This window comes from Zophobas morio, unplaced genomic scaffold, assembly GCF_036711695.1.
Source record: "Zophobas morio isolate AGI-343-1 ecotype UQ-CSIRO unplaced genomic scaffold, CSIRO_AGI_Zmor_V1 ptg000026l, whole genome shotgun sequence".
NCBI lineage: Eukaryota > Metazoa > Arthropoda > Insecta > Coleoptera > Tenebrionidae > Zophobas > Zophobas morio.
Window position 1 is genome coordinate 10,924,534 of NW_026972131.1, and position 16,410 is coordinate 10,940,943.

A 16,410-nucleotide genomic window follows, 5' to 3' on the forward strand; every position below is an offset into this window, starting at 1 on the left:
TTTCTCGGTTCGCTTTCGAACGATCACGCGACGACTTTATGACCACCACATTCACTTTATTGGTAATTATTAAGGTCAACAAAATCCGGAAAGTTGTTTATAGATAGAGAAAATGATGACCCGTTGAAAGCGAAATTAAGTTCTTGTTGAAAAGAGTGTGAAGCGGCAGCCAAAAATTACCTGAAGTATTGCCTCAGAATGACGAATGATTTTAATTTTGTTTTCTTCTATATAATGCACTTTTGGTCCAATAAAATCAGTGACCAAAAGAAAACCGGGTGGGTGGGGCCACTTTGAATTTTTCTAAGTCTAGTTGGCCATTTGACTTAGTGAAATTCAGTCTTCATCTAATCAAAAAAACCAATGAAATCCAAACGCAGAGGTGGGTGGGGTTAGTTTCATCTTTTGGTCTAGATTCCAATGTTTATCAATATAAAACCCCTTTTTGTCCAATAAAATGAATGATAAGAAGGGAAACCGGGTGGGTGGGCGGGGCCACTTTGTATTTTTTTAAGCCTAATTCGCCACTTGGATTTCTATGTTTATCAGTGTTAAAATACTTTTCTTTCAACGTCATACTTAAAAACAATTTTCACATGGTTAGTTTCTTGTAGAGAAATAGCAAGAAAATTTGAACTAAAATCTATATCTATACATATTCTGTCAAGGCACTCTAGCCCCAGCCACACACCCTCCCTTTTCTTGGATGGTATCTCATTTGCTAAAGTCAGTCTTATCTTAGCAGGTACTAGCCCCGCCCACCCACCCTGTCTTTTCTTAGAGGATATCTCATTTGCCAAAATCACTTTTATCGTAGCAGGTACTAGCCCCACCCACCCGCCCTCTCTTTTCTTGGAAGGTATCTCATTTGCTAAAATCAGTCTTATCTTAGTAGGTACCTACTAGCCCCGCCCACCCACTCTCTCTTTTCTTAGAGGTATGTCGTTTGCCAAAATCAGTTTTATCTTAAAATTGGATTTTTTTTTAATTTCTAAAAATTTTAATAATTTGGTGAACAATTTTGGAAAAACGGATTGAATAATCGAAGAAATTAGGCCGAAAGTGACTTCTACGGCCCGAAATCACGAGAAAATGTATTTAGTTAAATTTCAAAAATGTTCGAAAAAACATACCTATTGAAAAACTTCATTTTTGTAAAAGTTGTTTCAAAACTCCCAAAAAATTCAGGGATATGGATCTCAACTTGCTGATTCCAAAAATATAGCGTTTTTATAGTCGCGGAACAACATTTTCGAAATATTGGTTATGAAATCGAAATTTTTGAAAAACGGTTTGAGCAATCGAAGAAATGAGACCGAAATCTACGAGAAAATGTATTTAGTTAAATTTCGAAAATCGTCGCAAATGGGTGGAAATTGGTATTTGAATTTTTTAGGAGCAGATTCGACCACTGACAAAACAAAATTCAATCTTTATCTAATCAAAAAAACCACTGGAATTCAAAAACAGAGGTGGGTGGGGTTAGTTTCATCCTTTTGTCTACATTCCACTGTGTATCAATGTAAACGCCTCTTTTTATCCAATAAAATGAGTAATTAGAGCGAGAACCGGGTGGGTGGGCGGGGCTACTTTAAAATTTTTTAATTATATTCGGTCGCTTGTCAAAATAGAATTCGACAGTAAATAAGGTAAGCCAATGAAATGCAGACGCAGGTGGGTGGGATTAATGTTACCTTTTAGTCTATTTTACTATTGTTTGTCAAGATTTTCGTCTCACAGCCAATAAAACGAGTGACTAATTTCATTGGTTCTTAATTAATGACGAATCTCTTCTTGGCAAACATGACAATTGAAGAGAGATAAAATCGTTAGAATGAGAACAGTGTGTGTGGGCGGAGCTAACATCTGCTAAGATAAAATTGATTTTGGTAAATAACATATCCTCTAAGAAAAAAAGGGTGGGTGAGCGGGGCTAAAACTTGCTAAGTTTGGACTGAATAATATTAAGAGTAGTCACTGAAACGAACAAGGGTGGGTGGGCGGGGCTACTGCTTACTCGTAAAACTAGAAAAAAACTAAATTTAGCCCCTCCGACCCCCTTTCTCCATTTCACTGACTTATTTTATTTAGTGTAAAATGGAAATTGAAAAATAACAGTTCCTGGTTGAATCAATAAAATAAGTTGACTCATTTTGGGATGAGATGATTTGATGATGAGATAGGGCGGGTGGGCAGGGCTTATATTTTGCCTTCATTTTTCTTATATAATATACATAGCCATCTTTTTACAACAAGAAACTTAAAATATGATTAAAATGGTACATTTTTGCAAGGAAATATGGATTTTGCAATTATGAGATGGCGACCAATTGCAAAATCGATATTTTTTTTACAAATTTTCCATTTATACATGTTTTAAGTTTTATGTTATGAAAAGAAGTCTACACATATTAAAATAACACGGCCAAATACAAATCCCGCCCACCCACCCTCGTCTCAATCGTGATAATTTTTTATTCGCCGTGAACCAGGAGGGCGGAGCTTAACTGCAAAATCCTTATTTCTTTACGAGAAATTAAATACATGTTTTTGAGTATCGTGTTTTTCAAAGAATACTATGCACAAAAAAAGACAAAAATAGACCCATCTAACCCATCTCTACTGTGATGATTTTTTTTCTTAGAAACTTAAAACATGTCTAAAATGGTAAATTTTTGTAAGGGAATATGGATTTTGCAATTAGGCTCCTCCCCTAGGTCTGCCAACGAATGAAAACTTCATTACTATTTAGGGCAGGTATGGGTGGAGCTTAATCTTTGGCTTTGATTATTTTTTCTTAATATACATGGTATACTATAAATAACATGGTACTCATAAACATGTCTTACATGGTAATTTCTTGTAGTGAAATAATAAGGATTTAATTAAGTTGCGCCCCTTTGGCTCTAGACAATTAAAAAAAATCATCACAATTGATATAGGGCGGGTAGGTGGGGCTTATATTTTGTCTTTTTTTCTTAATACACGTAGACGTCTTTTCAGAACAAGAAACTTAAAACTTGTTTAAAATTGGCACATTCTTCCAGTCAATTATCTTTCAACTAAGCTCCGCCCCTTGATCTGACAACGAATGAAAAATTTATTACAATTGAGAATTTAGATCGGGGTGGGTATCGCTGGGGCCTAATCTTTGGCTTTAATTATTTTTTCTTAATATACATGGTATTCTTTGAACAACACGATACTCACATACATGTTTTTAATTTCTCGTAGGAAATAAGTATTTTGCATTTAAGCTCCGCCCCCTTGGCTTACGACAAATAAAAAAAATCATCACATTTGAGACTGGGTGGGTGGGCGGGGCTTATATTTTACCTTTTTTTTTCTTAATATACATAGCCATCTTTTCACAACATGGTTAGAGGGGTACATGTTTGCAAGGAAATATGGATTTTGCAATTATGAGGTGACGACCAATTGCAAAATCGATATTTTCTTTTACAAATTCTCCATTTATACATGTTTTAAGTTTCATGTTGTGAAAATAAGTCTACACATATTAAAACAACAAGGCCAAATGCAAACCCCGCCCACCCACCCTTGTCTCAATTGTGATGATTTTTTTATTCGCCGTGAACAAGGAGGGCGGAACTTACCTGCAAAATACTTACTTCTTTACGAGAAATGAAATACATGTTTTTGAGTATCGTGTTTATCAAAAAATACTAAGTAGATTAAAAAAAAGAGAAAAGATAGACCCCGCCCATCTAACCCATGTCAATGATGATTTTTTTTCTTAGAAACTTAAAATGTGTCTAAAATGGTAAATATATGTAAGGAAATATGGATTTTGCAATTAAGTTCCTCCCCTAGGTTTGCCAACGAATGAAAACTTCATTACTATTTAGGGCAGGTATGGGTGGAGCTTAATCTTTGGCTTTAATTATTTTTTCTTAATATACATGGTAATTTCTTGTAGAGAAATAATAAGGATTTAATTAAGTTCCGCTCCTTCGGCTCTAGACAACTAAAAAAAATCATCACAATTGAAAAAGGGCGGGTGGGTGGAGCTTATATTTTTCAAAACAAGAAATTTCAAACATGTTTAAAATGGTAAATTCTTCCAGACAAATATGGATCTTGCAGTTAAGTCCCGCCCCTCGATCTGACAACGAATGAAAAATTCATCACAATTGAGAGTTGAAATCGGGGTGGGTACGGGTGGAGCCTAATCTTTGCCTTTCTCCTAGAGAAATAAGGATTTTGCAGTTAAGCTCCGCCCTCTTGGTTTACGTTGAATAAAAAAAATCATCACAATTGAGATAGGGCGGGTGGGCGGGGCTTATATTTTGCCTTGTTTTTCTTAATATACATAGCCATCTTTTCACAACAATAAACTTAAAACATGGTTAAAATAGTACATGGTTGGAAGGAAATATAGATTTTGCAATTATGGGGTGGCGACCAATCGCAAAATCCATATTTCCTTATACAAATTTTCCATTATAATCATATTTTAAGTTTCATGTTGTGAAAAAAAGTCTACACATATTAAAACAAAAAGGCAAAACATAAGCCCGCCCACCCGCCCTATCTCAATTGTGATGATTTTTTTTATTCGTCATGAACCAAGGGGGCGGAGCTTAACTGCAAAATACTTATTTCTTTACAAAAAATTAAAAACATGATTTTGTTTATCGTGTTATTCAAAAAATATTATGTAAATTAAAAAAAACGTCAAAATATAGACCCCGCCCAATCTCAACTGTGATGATTTTTTTTTTCTTAGAAACTTAAAACACGTCTAAAATGGTAAATTTTTGTAAGGAAATATAGATTTTGCAATTAGGCTCCTCCTCTAGTTCTGCCAACGAATGAAAACTTCATTATCTACTATTTAGTTCAGGGCAGGTATGGGTGGGGCTTAATCTTAGGCTTTAATTATTTTTTTCTTAATATATGGTGTTCTTTGAATAACACGTTACTCATAAACATGTCTTACATGGTGATTTCTTTTAAAGAAATAATAAGGATTTAATTAAGTTCTTCTTCTTTGGCTATAGGCAATTAAAAAAATATCATCACAATTGAGAAAGGGCGGGTGGGTGGGGCTTATATTTTGTCTTTTTTCTTAATATTATACGTAGTCGTCTTTTCAGAACAAGAAACTTAAAAGTTGTTTAAAATTGATACATTCTTCCAGACAAATATGGATCTTGCAATTAAGCTCCTCCCCTTGATCGGACTACAAATGAAAAATTCATCACAATTGAGAATTGAGATTGGGGTCGGTATGGGTGGAGTTTCATCTTAATTTTTCTTAATATACTAGTATTCTTTGAAAAATACGATACATGTTTTTAATTTCTCGTAGGAAATAAGTATTTTGCAGTTAAGCTCCGCCCCCTTGGCTTACGACGAATAAAAAAAAATCATCACATTTGAGACCGGGTGGGTGGGCGGGGCTTATATTTTATCTTTTTTTTTTCTTAATATACATAGCCATATTTTCACAACACTAAACTTAAAACATGGTTAGAAGGATACATGTTTGCAAGGAAATATGGATTTTGCAATTATGGGGTGGCGACCAATTGCGATATATTCTTATACAAATTTTCCATTTTAAACATTTTTTAACTTTTATCTTGTGAAAAGAAGTCTACACATATTAAAACAAAAAAGCAAAATGTAAGCCCCGCCCACCCACCCTGTCTCAATTCTGATGATTTTTTTATTCGCCGTGAACCAAGGAGGCGGAACTTAACTGAAAAATACTTATTTCTTTACAAGAAATCAAAAACATGCAATGCAATGATAAATCACAAGTAAAAACTCATCATATTTTGCACATTTTACGTAAAAATTATTCCGCAAAATTTTGAAATGACGTCATCAATTTTTTGAACTGAATAAATAAAATATATATTTTGAATAACAATTAACAACATTACTTTCGGAGATTATCTCTCTAATAAAAATCCGGTACATCAGACAGACGGACAGACAGACAGACGGACAGATGGAAACGGGAGACCTATTTTTTCGTACTCTAGGGGTCGTGAAATGTCGAGAAAACGTAAAAAACGTAAAAAGTCGGCCGACCGACTCGATTACTCGATTAAAAATAATTATTCTAAGAATTCGTAAAATCCTTATTCATGAAATCATGACTTAACAACAATAATAATAAATATTGTTATATATTTTACTACATATTAACGCGTTTTCTCCTTTATTTGAATGAATAAAGCCAAACAAAGACCAATTTGTGAGCAAATTTTCCGTTTGCAAAAAATAGCTGAAGCCCCGAAAAAACAAAAAAAAATACTAAAAATCCGTTTTGATCCTTACGATTCATTTTTTGAATAAACGAATTTCGAGGCACAAATTATGACGCCATTTAACGACGTCCGTCGAATTTCTTAAGCCCGCTAATTACATTGAACATTTAAGATGTTTGTGATGGAAATGTGCCACAGTTTTAAATTTTAATTAGCACGAGTAACAAGAATTAATATTACAGCCGTAAAATCGTAGCTTGAACAAAGTTTTTGCATAAAGTCAAACAAAATTTTTGATGAAATAGCTGCCCCCAATTTGTAAATATTGGCTTTAGGTCGTATTAAGAGTTTTGTTTACAATACGGGGTTTACTACATTGCACGCGTTGCTTGGAGCTATTAAGCGGAGGGAAACAAGAATCAATTTGACAAATTTTTGGTGTTGTTTAAAACCCTGTCGTAATTTAAAACCACGCAATACAGGAAACGGAAAAACCGTGATAAAACGTAAAGTATTTCATTTCCATACTTTATGGGTTTGTTGCATGATGCACGATTGCAATCTTGGCGTTGTCGTGCAACTGGGTGCAAGTTGGCGACTGCAGTGCGTGAACCCGGCACGAAAACACTTTGTAATATCGCAGGAAGCGTTCGAAATATTGCCTCCAGTGACATATTTACGTTGTGTCCGAAAAAGAATTGACATTTTAGAACGGATCTTTAATTTCGTCCGATCGCTCCTCGACACGTAACCGAGAAAAGTTTCAAAGAAAATCCACGTTAAATTCGCCGGATATTAAACGCTGAATCGCAGTTTTTATTAGGCGTTCGCTGTATAAACATTTATAATGTTAAATCTGTTTAGCGTTTATCGAAATTGAAAATTAAAAATTTTATTCGTGTTTTTTCACGAGCGGCCCTTATTTCATTCTCGTAAATTTTACGAGAAATCTTAATGAAATTCCTAACATTACCCTAAAAGGTTAATTGACCATTACCCTCCACCTTCTCCCATTAGATTTTACGATATACCTAAAACAGCTGGATCAACTTACATAATGTAATGAAGTGTTGAATTGTGATGCTTTGAAGTCCCATCTCCTGTGACCGATCTCCTAGTTGAGGTTAGAGCAGATTTGATATTGCTAAGTTGGGACGATTCCTAATTCGAAAATTCGTGAGTAACAACGTGAAACATCGGGATCGAACCCGGCGCAGAAAACACAGCTGAGGGAGATAAATGCAATCTGTTTGGTCATAGTTGGGCCAAATGCCTCATTTAACTAAGAACTACAGTAATATACATTTATCTGCTGTCCCATTCCGGAGATAACGACCAACCTAGAGGAAAATTGTTCCAACGGTGGAATATGATCGTCTTGACGTACAAGCCACGATACTACACTATAATTAGATGGATTTGGATGCGGATGGCGGCGCTCGACGTTCATTCTCAGTCAGGGTGAGCACAAGCGTTACGATAAACCCGGTTAAGGAAAAATGGACCAGCCAGAACAGACCAGAAGAGAGCTTTTAATAATTAAATAGCTGCATCCGACTGTAGTATCTCGGTTATAATTTGCTGAACTGTAAAAAATCAATTAGGGAAAACCGACATTATCGATTTCGCGTCACATGAAATTTTTGATAACCCTGCTTTATCACCGGTTAATAAATAACAAGCACATATAAATCCCAGGCCGTATTTGCATTCACTGTAGTGCACATCGAATGATAAATGATTGAATCACACAGTAAATTACCGAATAATTTAATTAAATTTTGCTGCGAGATAGGTCGATAGGTTCTTCACACGTTTAATTAAAATTTAAATTAATTGCGGTTCTCACGATTCGTGTGACCAACTGTGATCATTGCAGTACTTAATTAAATTTCTAACGCTTATTTTTGATATACACCAACTTAACGTCGCTTTAAGTCCCATTAGCTTCATGTTGAAAACTCATTATAAAATCGTTTCGAGCTCCTAAACTCCAACCATTTTTTTCTGTTGACATTCGTGCAGATTTAAATTCGCGTTTCCGACTAAACAAACACGACTTGTTCAGATTTGGTCTTAGTATTTTTATGATTTAAATATCGGATTTATGTGTTCTCCATACACGGGAGTATTAATAATGCGTTGTCAACAGCACTTCCCGTCAGAAGCTGTCCTGCTTGGCAATTTATTAGACAGCTCACATTCGGAATTTAAATTGAAACTGATGAGTGACGATTCGATGCAGATAACACGGCTAGTAAATTAAATTTAATTCAGAAATGATTGCGTTTTTAAACCGGACAGCTTCGACACGTTCTGAGAGAAAATTACGAGGAGCTTTAAAAGTGAGCCTGCATGAATTTTCTGTGTAATTTAAATTATAATTTACACATAAATGAAGTTTTCCTTCGCATAGCCGGATAAAAAATCAAATATTTAATGAACTTTGCTCGCGAACAAAACTCTAATAAAGTGCGGATCTAACTCTTTGAAGTGTTTTTTCTAATTAAGTGATGTTACTTTCTAACTGAATGTTGCGAGGGTGCTTAATTAAGGTATTCTTTCTTGATGTTCAGCTGCAGCGTGACGAAAAATTGATTTCTGGCTGGAACTTGAGCTGGAAGCACGCCAAACTTCGTCGGAACATGGAAACTTACACAAAACGCGCTTTTTTCGAACCTGAAAGCACCAAGACACTCGTAATTGTATCTGAGAATTTGAAACTTCGAAACCTGGATTGGGTAAAATTTTGACAAAAATGGTGGAGGCGCCGGGATAGTAAATAAATAATACTCCTAATTTGTATAATATTTGTCTGCGTACTCTCTCAAAGCATTCGAAATTGTATCAAACTTTGACGACAATACGAAATGGAAATTGTTTGAAATTTTGACCGAATCGAAAATGGTGGAGGCGCCGGGATAGTGAATAAATAATATTCCTAATTTGTAAAATATTTATCTGCGTACTCTCTCAAAGCATTCGAAATTGTATCAGACTTTGACGACAAAACGAAATCGAAATTGTCTGAAATTTTGACCGCATCAAAAATGGTGGAGGCGCCGGGATAGTAAATAAATAATACTCCTAATTTGTATAATATTTGTCTGCGTGCTCTCTCAAAGCACTCGAAATTGTATCAAACTTTGACGACAATACGAAATGGAAATTGTTTAAAATTTTGACCGAATCAAAAATGGTGGAGGCGCCGGGATAGTGAATAAATAATATTCCTAATTTGTAAAATATTTATCTGCGTACTCTCTCAAAGCATTCGAAATTGTATCAGACTTTGACGACAAAACGAAATCGAAATTGTCTGAAATTTTGACCGAATCAAAAATGGTGGAGGCGCCGGGATAGTGAATAAATAATATTCCTAATTTGTAAAATATTTATCTGCGTACTCTCTCGAAGCACTCGAAATGGTATCAGACTTTGACGACACTACGAAATCGAAATTGTCTGAAATTTTGACTATATCGAAAATGGTGGAGGCGCCGGGATAGTAAATAATAATTTTTAAAATATTTCTATCCGCACTCTCCAGCGTCGTAAAGGTCTCACCTCAAGTGTGTTTGATCTTAGTTTTCGACGGAAATGACGACCTATTTTTCGGGAGAGCATTTTGAGAGGTATCCACATAAATGTTGAAAACACTCTTCGAACATAATGGGAGATCATTATCAGCGATCACGACTTTCTCTTTAGTATTCGAAAAGTGTCTTAAGGATAATGCTAGAGGAGTAAATCGGAAGATGGATCGAGGCTTATCCTAGTAGGACGAAGAAAAGTTTAAAGAAAGCGTAATTCGGTTGAAATTATTGAAACGGTTGGTAAAAACTAGGAAAATGATTTCGAAACTTTGTAAATTAGGATTGATGAAGCGCAAATGGGTTCATACTTTATTAGAGAGACAATATAACTCGTTAACTTAGAATCCATCCATTAATAAGTGCTGTTTACGAAAAACGAATTGAATGAATAATGGAAATGTCATAAACAGGGAGCGTTTATGGAGTGAAAATTATTTTTAATTGGAGAAGTCTCTACAGTGCGGGAAATAAAGGTAAGTAATTAATCCAACAGGGTTCGTTTAGTGAACTAATATACCCAAATTGATGCAGAAATGAACTCAGTCACAATAAAACTGGCTGGAGGTTTTCAAGCCACTGCAATTAGCTTTGTGTAAGGAAAACATGTTAAGAAACGCATATATTAACGTCTACTTTTGTGTACAGCGGGTTCATTATACAGTGCTAGAGATTTCTGTTTGTAGAATAAAATTCGTCGAACCCATAGCAAACGACTCCCTCCAAGTCCAAGTATGAATAAGAAATGACTTAAGTAGCTTTCCTGTGACGCCGGGATTCAGCTTTATTAAAATTTGTATGGACTTGTATAGCTTAATTATACCAAGTTAAGAAGTTTGCGTTTCTTTCATTTACTCTGTCAACTGTTAAAACTTTTATAAAGTGTATATCAAATCTGTACATAATGAAATGATAAAGTTTTCGGTTTACGGAAAGTGGCAAATTCAAATTGTCACCGCAGCTGAAAATCTAATTTAGAAAAGTTGAAAACACGAACCCGTAATTAAATGAAATTTTAAACCCTCGTTAAAAATAAGAGCGAGAAACCGCACCGACTTGTATATAAATTCTTACGCGGATCGACGTTCCGCGGGGTCACTTTAAACCTTGTAACCGAAACAAGTTCGTCGAATTTTTAAGCGCAGATGTGTCGCTGGCTCGCAACCAAGAGCGAGATCACGTATCTGATACAAAAGCATAAATCCTCAAAACCCTTTTAATTTCTGCAAATAAAAGGCCCGTTCTCGACTCTATACCATATATTAAAAGGATTTTTCTAGAGAAAATAAAATTGAAATAACGCTGCGTCGGTGAAAAATTCGCACAAAAAATTCCCGCCGCTATTCCCTGAATGCCATCTAATTTATAATAATGCCTCAATTTGTGATCAGAATTTTATTTAACTTTTTAATTTATGATCAATACGAGCCTCCACTCCGCAGGGACACCTGCGCTTCGTTTTAAATAAAAATCGAGTATTAGAGTTTTCGACGGCGAATTTTCCTTATAAATTACACCGATAAAACGAGCTTGGTGTAGTTTTTGATTAATGGTGTAATTATGTCGTTTCTTATTGCTTATTAACACCGGACACAACATCGTTCGATCGTGGTTAGCTCAGGTCATGTTAGATCAGATATCACTCACTCTCAAATCTCCAGGAAAACTCGGATAAGTTCACTAGCACCCACTTCCAGTTTTATTGCACGATTAACTTAGAAAGTTTTCTATTTATCTATTTACACAGTGACGACATCAAGAGTTCACATGCAGGATAACAGTACTTAATCTTACTACTATGGTAAAGGTGGAATGGTTGGCGAGTGTGCGGTTCGTCTACGAGCACGAAAAGTGTACGTGTCGGTTTGACTTTATCTGCAGCTTAGACCGCGCCGAACGGAGTTTCGCGTCGTATTGCGAATTCGGCCTTACATTCCGCGCTAGCTAGCTGCAAGGGGGTGGTGGTGGCGGCAGAGTCTGCGGACAACTAACGCCGCCCTAACCCCGCGCCCTGTCTCAACTCTTTCGCAGGAACTGAATGACCCGAGAGGAACTGCTGTCTGTGGGGTCGGGGGGGAGGGTCACGTGGTGGGTTAGTGTGGCTAAGATGTCCAGATTTGTTTTATTTTGAAAGGGAAAATTTTGTGATTTTTTTAAGGATTGTTTTTGTGAAAGGGGGTGGAGCCTCACAGAGGTTAAGTCTGTTTCTAACGTATATATCAGTGGAATTTGATATGTTTGGTGATGATAGAAACCTTCATGTAGGGTAGAGAGTGTAAATGAATTTACTGAAAATGATTGATGGATTGTAACATTATTTAAAAAATTACGTAAAAACAACTCTGAGTGGTGTACGAAATGTATACATAATTTAATGATTGGATGTATGTTTCACTGACAGATTAATTTATGCCAGGAAAAATTTGTCTGATTCGTTTTCAAATTTGGAAACTAAAGCCAGTTAATTAATTAATACTCGATGATTAAATTGATAACCTAAAAATCTAGAAAAAAATTCTTTTCTTTTCGTAATTTAAAATAAAATTATTGAAAAATTGTTAAAATTGATATAAGTTTTATTGGCTGTTCTTGAAAAATGGTAGGAGTTATTGAAGAAATGAGCCCGAAACTAACTTCTGGAGGCCAAAATCTACTAGAAAATGTTTTTAGATAAATTTTGAACATTTTTTCCTATTTCAATTTTCCAAAGGGAAATAAAGAAAAATTCTGCTTTTGGAAAAAATTGCGAAAAAAGTCCCAAAAAATTCTGGCATGTAGATTTCAACGTGCTGATTCCAAAAATATATCGTCTTTCCGAGATTACCTGTCTAATGAAAATGGATACAGACATTAGGTAGACAGACGCCCACCCGCCTTCTATTTTCTTAAAAGGTATATCATTCGTCAAAATCAGTCATATCGTAACAAGTATTAGCCCCGCCCACCCACCCTCTACTTTCTTAGGGGGTGTATGATTTGCCAAATTAATCTTATCGTGGCAAATACAAGCCCCGCCCACCCACCCTCTGTTTTTGTAAAGGGTGTATCATTTGCCAAATTAATCTTATCTTAGCAAATACAACCCCCACCCACCCGCCCTCTATTTTCTTAAAGGGTATATCATTTGCCAAAATCAGTCTTATCCTTAGCAAGTACAAACCCCGCCCACCCGCCCTCTATTTCCTTAAAGGTATACCATCTGCCAAAATCAGTCCTATCTTTAAAAGAACAAGATTTTTGAAATATTCAGTTTCAAAATCAATATTTTTAAATAAGTTAGTATTAAAAAAAAAATGGTGGAGTTATTGAAGTCATGCCACCGAAACCAATTTTTGGAAGCCGAAATTTACAAGGAAATGTCTTTAGTTAAATTTCGAAAATTTCGTCGAAAATTGGCCGAAATTTTCCAAAGAGAAGATTTTGAAAAATTTTTTTTTGAAAAAGTTGCCAATAAATTTATAAAAATGCAAGGATACAGATTTCGACGTGCTAATTCTGAAAGTATGGAGTACTTATAAGTCCCTAGTCAAGATTCCAGGAATATTCGGTTTGAAAATCAATTTTTTAAAAATTGAAAAATTACTAAATTTTAATGGGCGATTCTGACAAAATGGTAGGAATTACATAACTAAAACTGGTTTTGGCAAATGACATACTCTCTAAGAAAATAAAGGGTGGGTGGGTGGGGTTAGTACTTGTTAAGATAAGACTGATTTTGGCAAATGATATATATTTAAGAAAATAGAGGGCGGGTGGGCGGGGCTAGTACTTGTAAAGAAAAGACTGATTTTGGCAAATGATATACTTTGTAAGAAAATAAAGGGCGGGTGGGCGGGGCTTGTATTTCCTAAGATAAAACTGATTCTGGCAAATGATATACCTTCTAAGAAAATAGAGGGAGGGTGGGCGGGGCTAGTATTTGCTAAGGTAAGACTTGAACAATTTCAAGAGTAGTCACTAGAATGAATAAGGGGTATAGAAAAAACTAACCCCCCCCTTCAACTTTGCACTGTCTTATTTTATTTAGATTTTTGTCGAAAAATTTTGTTTTTCAAAAAGTGGTCAAAAAATTCTCAGAAAATTTTTGTATGTAGATTTCCACGTGCTGATTCCAAAAATATACCAGTTGGATTATCGTTTTTTTTTTATAAAAAAAATATGCAAAATTTCAATGGCCGATTCTGGAAGAAATCTACAATAAAATTTTAATTTGGATAAGTTCCCAAAAGAAAAACGGGACACAGATTTCGACGTGCTAATTTTAAAAATGAGTGTTTATAGTCCCCAGTCAAGATTTCAGGAATACTCTGTTTGAAAATCTTTTTTTCTTTATTCCAAAAATTACTAAATTTCATTGGGCGATTCTGGAAAAATGGTAGGAATTACCTAAGAAATCGATGGCAAAGTAACTTCTGGAGGTCTAAATCCATAAGAAAATGTTGTTAGTTAATTTTTCTAATGGAATCCTAAATACCGAAAAATTTCGTTTTTGGAAAAGTTGTCAAAAAATATTCAAAAAATTCTGGAATGTTGATTTCCAAGTGCTGATTCCAAAAGTATAGCGTGTTTAAGGTTTAAATCAAGATTTTAGAAAAATTCGGTGTAAAAATATTTTTTTTTTATTTTCCAAAAAATTTTAAAATTTCAGTGGCCAATTCTGAAAAAATAGTAGGAGGTATCGAATAAATGGGACCCAAAGCAACTTCTGGAGGACGAAACCTTTAAGAAAATGTTCTTAGATAAGTCTGGAAAATAGTCGGAAATTGACCAAAATTTTGATTTTGAAAAAATTGACAAAAACTTTCCAAAAATAATGGGATATAGATTCAGATGTGCCGATTTTGGAAATATATCGTGTTTAGTGTCCTAGGTCGAGATTTTAGAAATAAATATTCTATTGGAAAGTCAAAATTTTTTTTTATTAAAAAATTCCAAAATTTCAGTGGATAATTCTGGAAAAATGGTAATATGTAGTTATCAAAGAAAGTAGCCGAAAGTAACTTCTTGAGGTTGAAATCTACAACAAAATGTCTTTGGTTAAGTTTGAAGACTGGTCAAAATTGACTGAAATTTTCCTACGGGAGATTTGAAAAATTTTGATTTTGAGAAAAAGTTGTCAAAAAATTTACAAAAAATTGTCGGACATATATTACGACATGTTGATTCTAAAAGTAAAAAGTATTTAAGTCCCGGGTCAAGATTTTGGAAATATTTGGTTTGAAAATATTTTTGTTTTAATCCAAAAATTTTCAAAACTTCAGTGGGCAATTCTGGAAAAATGGTTAAAGTTATCCGGTAAATGGGGTCGAAAGTAATTTCTGGCGGTTGAAATATATAAGAAAATGTTTTAGTTAAGTGTCGAAAATGGTCAAAAATTGTCCGAAAGTTTTCTAAGGAATTTAATGTTTTTTGAAAAATTTTGTTTTTGGAAAAGTTGGCAAAAAATTCTCAAAAAATCTTAGTATGTAGATTTCCACGTTCTGATTCCAAAAATATAGCGTTTTTAAGTTCCCGAATCAATATTTTAGAAATATTCAGTTTAAAAATCATTTTTTTGCAAAAAAAATTAAAATTTCATTGGTCAATCGTGGAAAAATAGACTTCTGGAGGTCGAAATCTATAAGAAAATGTTTTTAGTTAAGTTTGGAAAATGGTCGAATCTTGACAATTTTAAAAATTATGAGATATAGATTTAAAAATTTTTTTAATCCAAAAAATTTCAAAATTTTAGTGGGCAATTCTGGAAAAATGGTAGAAGTTATCGAATAAATGGGGCTAAACTTAACTTCTACTCAAAATTGTCCGAAATTTTCCAAATGGAATTCCAATAATTTATATCGCAAAAATTTTGTTTTTGGAAAAGTTATCAAAAATTCTGCTATGTAGATTTCCACGTGCTGATTCCAAAAATATAGCGTGTTTATAGTCCCCGGGTTAAGATTTTAGATAATCCAAAAATTCCAAAATTTCGGTGCCATAACTCCTGCCATTCTGGAAATTTATTTAAGAAATGAAACGAAAATTTACTTTTGAAAATCGAAATCTACAAGAAAATTTCTCTATTTAAGATTAAAAAGTGATCGAAAATTGGCTGAAATTTTCCTAGGCAAAGGGAAATCCGAAAAATTTCGCGTTTAAAAAAGTTGCTAAAAAATCCCAAAAAATTGTGCATTATAGATCTTGACGTGCTGATTGCAAAGATATACCGTGTTTACATTCCACGGCCAAGACTTTAGAAATATTCGGTTTGAAATTCAATTTTTTTTTAAATCCAAAAATTTGCAAAATTTTAGTTAGAGATTTTGGAAAAATAGTAATAATTATTATCGAAGAAATGAGGTCAAATGTAACTTTGAAAACGAAATCGACAAGAAAAATGGTCGAGAATTTGCCGAAATTTTACTACGGGGATGCTGAAAAATTTTACATTTGGAAAATTTGTTAAAATATTTTCAAAAAATTGTATCATGTCTAATCAATAGATCCGAAAGTAACTTCTCGAGAGTGAAATGTGTAAGATAATGTTTTAGTTATAATTCGAAAATGGTCTGACATTTTCCTAAGGAGAGATA

The 16,410-nt window shown here is 34.3% G+C and overlaps 2 protein-coding genes across 4 annotated transcripts in view; both read right to left on the reverse strand.

The window, feature by feature from the left end:
* Window positions 1-11,743, reverse strand: part of LOC135135989 (uncharacterized protein) — a 232,137-nt gene extending 220,394 nt beyond the window's left edge. For 2 of the 3 annotated variants that reach the window (XM_064065093.1, XM_064065091.1), the window contains exon 1: window positions 11,486-11,743. The gene's annotated coding sequence lies outside the window, so the exon portion shown is untranslated. The remainder of the gene's footprint in view (window positions 1-11,485) is intronic. The other variant, XM_064065092.1, reaches the window with a different exon arrangement.
* LOC135136063 (pre-mRNA-splicing factor 38B-like) overlaps window positions 1-16,410 on the reverse strand; it is a 60,363-nt gene that overhangs the window by 1,727 nt on the left and 42,226 nt on the right. The gene's annotated exons all lie outside the window — the stretch shown is intronic.